Here is a 7,615-nt window from a genome sequence, read left to right on the forward strand (position 1 = left end):
ACTCACCTGATAGCTGTGGTTCCAATTTCCCAACTGCAACTCCAGTCTGTCTTATGGTTGTCCTTCTTTCTTCTCTGTTTTATCATTCTATGAAACAGATTTTTAACAGGGTTTCAGATTCAGTGATTATAATTTCTTACCACATAGATGATCTTGTCTTTATATGAAATAAAGCATATATTTGTCTATAAATAACACATTTTATGTATATATATATTGGCATTATACATTAGTTAGTATTATATATTTTTAAGTATGCACACACATCGCTTCTCGGCCTTTTGGCTAAGATCAAGTGTAGTATCTGTTCTTATCAGTTTAAATATGCACACACATGTACCCCTACATGCTAGCACACAGTGGAGGGAGGTGGCAGAGAAATGCTGAAATTTCTACTAACGTGACGTTTCTTTAGTTACAGCTCTATTATGAGTCTGAGTTCACTGGGTTGATTTCCAAAATTTTGTAATAATTTCTTCAAGCCTCCAGCAGTGCCTAATCACTTTCTAGAGAAGAGATTTTAGTTGTTTAGCTTCTGTTTGTTGTTTTCCCTGAAAATTACTGTATGAGATTTAATTGATTTATATTGCATTTATCTTACAAAAAGTTGAGGTTTTTATTAAATTTAAGTATCTGTTTAATACCTCTCATTGTATATCCTAATTACTTTTGGTGACTCAGTATAACATTTAATAACTATTAGTTTTCTTTTGAAGAGTTCTTAACCAGGAAACAAGAGTTCTTACAGCTACATAGATAATTAACTTGAAGCTTGTCTGTCTCCTGAGAGACATCAAATATGTAAATGAGGAAGTTAAGCCTTAACAACACATGGTGAGGAAATCACTAAAAGTTTTATCACATGAAAGCTAAAACCCATGATTAAAAAATATATATCAATATGCTTTGAAGAACTAATATATGCTTCTTGCTTAGGATTTGTGAAATTTATGAGCTTTAAATTCTTTTTCAAAGTTGTAAGAGCTAGCCAGATCTGTTAACAATAACAACAACAACAACAATAAAAAAACATAACTAAAATCGTTTAAAAAACAGAAAAACACAAGAGAGGGAAATACATTAAAGTGTTTTACAATGCGGATCATATTTTTGGAGCTCAACAAATGTTTAATTGACTTGTATCAAATTTTCTTTTCTATTTTACAAATTCCCCATTTGCAATGCCTAATGTTCTTTCACTCTTTAATCATACTGCTTTTTCAGAGCTAACTAATAATTGATATCTTTGGTCTGTCTTTATTATTAAAGACTTACAGAGGGAAGAGCCATTTTATGTTTAATGTCTTAAACCTGATTAACCAAATCTCTTCATTTTCCTGTTCATGACTGTGTTACATAATATAATTCCAGAAAAATATGGAGGAAAAGACCTTTTGCATTTCTGCACTCCATTTTTTAATCTTAAGAGAAAACATTCTATCATTAATATGTTTTAGTTACCTGGACAATTATTTTATGATTGATGAATTATGTATTTTGTCATTTATAGTGGAACTGAATGGAATGGGCTAAAGAGAAAAAACTGCTTGTAAACTTCCAAAAGAATGGTTTTCCTGAAAATTAGAAAGCTTTTGTATTGGGGCTGAAACTGTGGCAAAACAGATCAAACCACAGCCTGGCATGCCTGCATCCCATATGAGTACTCGTTCATGTCCCAGTTGCTCCACTTTTAATCCAGCTCCTTGCTAAGCAGTAGAGGATGATCCAAGTGCTTAGGCCCCTGCCACCCATGTGGGAGACCTGGTTGGAGTTCCAGGCTCCTGGCTTCAGTCTTGCCCAGTCCTGGCCATCTCAGTCATTTGGGGAGTGAATCATCAGATGGATGTGCTCTCCCTCTTGTCTCTCTCTCCCTCTCTCTCTCTCCCTCTCACTCTCTACTTCTCCCCCCCCCCCCTTTTTCTGTAACTGGCCATCTCAGTCAGATGCTCCTGGCTTCAGACTGTCTCAGTCATAGCTATTGTGTGATTTGAGGAGTGAACTAGCAAATAGGAGCACTCTCTCTTTGTCTCTCAAGTAAATTAATAATAATAATAGCATCTATACTTGGTACGCATATATCCCCTAACGCAGACCTTTCAGAAGCTAATGTGGTTGGTGCCACGGTATCTCTGCAGGGCTGGCATCTGCTTCCTGTTTACACAGGTCCATACTGTACTGACTTTTCCCTCTACAAATCTGGGCCGCTTTGGCCAGACCTAACTTGGGAAGCAGGATTAGTATGGAATGTGCATGATTTCCTTAAGGAAATTGTCTGACTCCTAAGTAAACATATTAAATAGCACCTGGTCAGGAATAAAGGACATTTGTGTATTTGCCCAGTTTTCTTCAGCCAGAATTTACTGAGTGCCTCCCAAGCCACTGAGCCAGAATGATCGAAGGCAAAATGGCCAAGTGAAGAAAGGCAACTTTAAGAAAAGGACCATAATCTTATTTCTTTATGATAGTAAGGATAGATTTACATCTTTTTGCCCATCATGCTAGTTTGTACATTGCCTACATGATCATATTTCTCAGTTTTCCGAAGGCTAAGATATTGCCAGGGTTCTAATTGCAACATTGGTCCTGCCCAGCACTGTCATTTTTAATGACAGTTTTTTTTTTTTTTTCCTGGAAGCTTGTTTCAAGGGTCTCATAATCATGATGCTTGGAGAGCTCTGAATGGCCCTGGCCAATTGACTGGTTATCACAGAGCTGCATGGCTTGGATCACATTAGGTCTGTGGATGGAACTTCATAGCCTCATAGGCAGATATGATTCAAATTATGCGTCTTCACATGGACTTGTTCCCTCTTGTCTCCAGCTTCTCCTCAACATCCTTCAGAATTCTTCAATATACAGTGAAATCAACAGCCTACTTTGGTATTGTCTTTGCCTGTTCATAAAGCTCTCACATATTCATAATCTCACTTCGTCCTCCTGGCCTTGCTCGATTATGGGCTACTTTTTGGCCTCCTTGCAGAAATAAATTTCTTTTTTTTAAAATACATATTTCATTTAAATTATACAAGTTTCAAATATTTCCTTTACACCATTAGAGGAACATAGGGGCACTTCCCACCACCTGCCCTCCCACTCACACTCCAACCCTCAGAAATACATTTGTAAATCCCCTAACATGTCTTCTCTTTGAAGTGCCCTCTTGAATCAACAACAACAACAACAAAAACAAAATACTCTGTAGGAAACAACAAAAAGAGCAACAGCCCTGTTGCAGAGTAGCAGTTGTTTGGCAGTTGTATTTTGGCTGCACAAGTTGATCAACGAGAGTTCTGATCACCTACTTTTTTTTTTTTTTTTTGACAGATAAGAGTTAGACAGTGAGAGAGAGAGACACAGAGAGAAAGGTCTTCCTTCCGTTGGTTCACCCCCACAAATGCTGCTACACAGGAGCAGGTGCTTCCTCCTGGTCTCCCATAAGGGTGCAGGAGCCCAAGCACTTGGACTGTCCTCCACTGCCCTCCCAGGCCACAGCAGAAAGCTGGACTTGAAGAGGAACAACTGGGACGAGAACCCAGTGCCCATATGGGATGCCGGCACTGCAGGCGGAGGATTAACTGAGTGAGCCACAGCGCTGGCCCCTGATCACCTACTTTTAAGTTGATTATGAAGCAGCTCTCCTTTAGTTCTGCCTTTTTGGATTTCCCTCTTTGGAGTCAGATTCACGATGGACTGGCTCACTGCATCAGGAGAAAAAATTAAAATAAAGACTTGTCTGGCTAATTCATTACCTAAAACCACCCTTGTAATAACACACATGATTTAAAATTTGGTTGCAAATATTCCCAATTAAAGTTAAACAACCGATACTTTTAGGAACCCAAAAAAAAGTTTATGATTCAACATTTGGTATTTTAAGAGATAATTTAATTTTACTTCCCTTCAAAGTAAAGGAAAGATTTGAAACCTTTAAATTATTAGAATACTTGGCTTTTGGGAATATAGTAAGAGATTATTTTTAGTTAAATTACTGGGACCATCCTTAATAACTTGTGATAGCTACATCATTCATGACTTAAGATTGCCTTAATTAGGGAATCTTTTATTCCATTTTACTTTTCACTATTAATTCTTACTAATGTTTCCATTTTCTCCTTAGTATTATTGACGTAATAGACATCTTTTGACATGTCAAATTCATAATTGTTATTTATACTTAAATTTATTATATTTGGAAGATCCATGCCATGCAGCTATATAAAACACAACAGAAATAGGTATGTTTTCCTAAAATCCATAGAAATGCAATTCCAGATGTTGAGGGTTTGGTAATTTTCATTTCATTTGGCTAGAGAAAGAACAAGGTGCCTTGTGACTACTTTCTTTTGTTAAAGAAATAGTTTAGAAAGAAACATAGATTTGAAAACACATATTGTAGAATATTTCCAGGATAGTTTTTTTTTACATTCATTAGTTGTTTACTGAATTGGTTGTGACTTGTAACCATAAAGATAGGTAGAGAATAAGCATTAACTCTGAACTTAAGAAAAGCTATATTTGTCAACTTGTCATTCTACCCTCTGTTTCTTCCCATGCATTTTTTGTGCAGCGTCACCACTTGCAAAGGTATGTGTATTTTGATAAGTGGAAATGTCCTTTTTTTAAAAAAAAGATTTATTTATTTATTTGAAAGGCAGAGTTACAGGGAGAGAGAGAGAGAGTGAGAGAGAGGTCTTCCATTCACTGGTTCACTCCCCAGATGGCTGTAATGGCTGGAGCTGTGCCAACCAAAGCCAGGAGCCAGGAGCTTCTTCTGAGTCTTCCATGTGGGTACAGAGGCCCAAAGACTTGGGCTATCTTCTACTGCTTTCCCAGGCCATAGCAGAGAGCTGTATCAGAAGTGGAGCAGCCAGGACTAGAATGGGCACCCAAATGGGATGCCAGCACTGTAAGTGGTGGCTGTTCCCCTTAGCCACGGTGCCAGCTCCTGAAATGTCTTTTAAAATTGCTTTAAATTAGATCAAGTTCAATTGTGAAACACGATGAGTTCAACTAGTCAACTTGGGTTGAGAATTTTTTCATTGAATTGATAGGGATTTCCAATTTAAAATAGGTTGCACAACATTTAAAAGGCAATGAAACCTATTTTTAAAATATGTATTCATTGTTATGGTAACCAAATTAACAATCGCGGAACATCTTCCAGCATTCTAAAAATGACATAAAACAAACTGAAATCTAGTCATCAAGTATTGAACCTATATTAATTTTTTTCTACACAGAGCCAAGAGACACTTTGCAGCTATATAGATGCGAACATGTTTCTTCAGGTTGGTTTCTCATGGATGCTTTCTATATACACTCAACATTGTGTATTAATCAAATAGCATTTTTAAATGCACTATGATTTAAACCTGGTATTTGCTTAATAAGTTTGGTTTTGGAATTTGTTTTGTGTGCACACTATCTTCAATTTAATTTTTTTGACATGGTGCCCATGCACAGTATAAAAAAAGTGTAATTGTGGTTTTGTCCTTTATAGCACAGGACAAATAAATGTCAAAATCAAATGGTGGTGTCCCTCAAGGGAAAACACACTTCAGTGATGAAATATTCTTCCTTACTTCCCATCGCTATTCCTCTGAACACCCAGGTGAAGCTGCCTCAGGACCTAATCAAATGCTGCCAATTTGCATATAATAAAAATCCTGCCATGAGATTTTAGACTGTTAGAAGGAAAAGTGCATAGTCTCTAAAATGGTGCTTTATGAAAATATGTATACATCTGCTCAGAATCAACAGTTTATGAACACTCAGAATAGTTTATCTGGACCCCCTGTGATACAAGAGCCTCTGCTCTTTTTTTTTTTTTTTTGTTGATGTGTAGTCAGTTTAATTTTTGGCTTAATAAAATTCCTTGGAAGTGGCATACAGTTATTTTCTATGTTCCTTGAAAATGCTGTGGTATTGATAAAATGTCAGACTCTTTCTTGGGAGTGATGATAACAATCAATTTTGCAAAGCAGTCATTAAGGTCGCTTTACAAAGTGCTCTGTGAGGAAGCAATCTTTCCCAGGAATTCTCTGTACTTACATGATAGCAGTCTTTAGAGTTTTTCAAAAATAACAACTTGCATAGTAAATGTAAGAATTTCTTATTAAAGTTTTCCCCGTCCTAAATATTTTGAAAGAATGCATTTTTTAAGTCCCGTGATTTATTATTGAAATAAGTTCTTTGAATCTCATGATTTTGGTTATCAGGTAATTTAAGAAAAGAAAACCTTGTTTTCCAATATTACTTTTGAACATATAAAGTGAAACTGGACAATTTTTTTTAATCAGAGTTACCATCAAATCCAAAATCAAGTCCATAAATACAAATATTAAATTTGAGTTACTTTGAATAATATCTCCTAGAAATTATAGTAGCTACCTACACATTTGAAATGTTGAGTCCTTTTTTTTAAACAGTAAAGTCTAAATATTCTTTTTCTGAAACTGAAATACTCAACTGGTAAGGGATTATATTTGAATAAAGAGCCAGTCTCAAGTTATTCGGTATGTGGAGAGTTATTAATTATCTTTGCATGTGGCACAGGGGCACAGCAGGAATTACCACGTGTTATACAGCCACAACAAATACAGTTGTTTTTAAGGACTTGATAAATTACAGAGAGTGATTTGCTGTTTAAAGCCCATAAGGTCAGAAAGAAGAAGGCTTAACTGAAAAATGAGGAGTTGAGACTAGCCAGAAATTTCCTGTCTAGGTTAGAATTCAGGAAGTTACTTGGTAACATTTTTTAATATCTTGCACTGGAATTTTTGAAAGTAAAATTGGTTCTCATTCCCTGTCAGGAGGAGAAGAGGAGCCTCCTATTTAGATCTATGTCAGTGGACTTCCAGGCCACACAACTCATCTTTACAGGAATTTTAGTCTTCTGAAGTTCAGATTATGTCTTCTGAGAAGTAAAAGTTACGTAAAATAAGATCAAGTTAACAATCACAACACAAAGAAAGATCTGACTCTTACCCAAGAGCAAGCTGTCAAAGATTTTACACTACTTTTATTTAATGGAATCATACGGTCATTCTCTGTTAATTACAAGAAAGAGAATTTATGTATTTGGGTAATGAAGGTTCTGTCTGTCTTTGGAGTATAGAGAGAAAAAGAGGGAGAAAGGGACAGATTATGCTGAGAGATTCTTCAATTTCAGGATTCTTCAAATATAGGCGAAGACTGTTGCTGAAGGTCCCAGAAGTTCATGTGATGGAATGATGTCAAAATACATGGGGGCAATTTTACTGGATATTGTCAATGGCTTCAGTTTTATCCTATTCATGAAGTGTTCTGCTCTTTTTAGAATAACTTAAACTTGTTCTAAAAAGAGCAGCTTTAAAACTGGTGCTTTTATAATCACTCCTGGGCACTTCAATCCAAACATCTATATAGCAAAAGTAGGGCAGTAAACCTTAATATTTTAAGAAATAAATGAGGGGTACCGGCGCTGTGGCATAGAGGGTAAAGCTGCCACCTGCAGTGCCGGCATCCCATATGGGCGCCAGTTTGAGACCTGGCTGCTTCACTTCGGATCCAGCTCTCTGCTATGGTCTGGGAAACCAGTAGAAGATGGCCCAAGTCCTTGGGCCCCTGAAGCCAT

At 36.6% G+C, this 7,615-nt stretch overlaps 1 pseudogene; it reads left to right on the top strand.

Moving 5' to 3' along the window:
- Positions 1 to 265: 265 nt before the first annotated feature.
- Positions 266 to 487, top strand: LOC127491938 (U2 spliceosomal RNA; annotated as a pseudogene).
- The last annotated feature ends 7,128 nt before the right edge of the window (positions 488 to 7,615 follow it).

The sequence above is a fragment of the Oryctolagus cuniculus genome, chromosome 3 (assembly GCF_964237555.1).
Source record: "Oryctolagus cuniculus chromosome 3, mOryCun1.1, whole genome shotgun sequence".
In the NCBI taxonomy this organism is placed as follows: Eukaryota; Metazoa; Chordata; class Mammalia; order Lagomorpha; family Leporidae; genus Oryctolagus; species Oryctolagus cuniculus.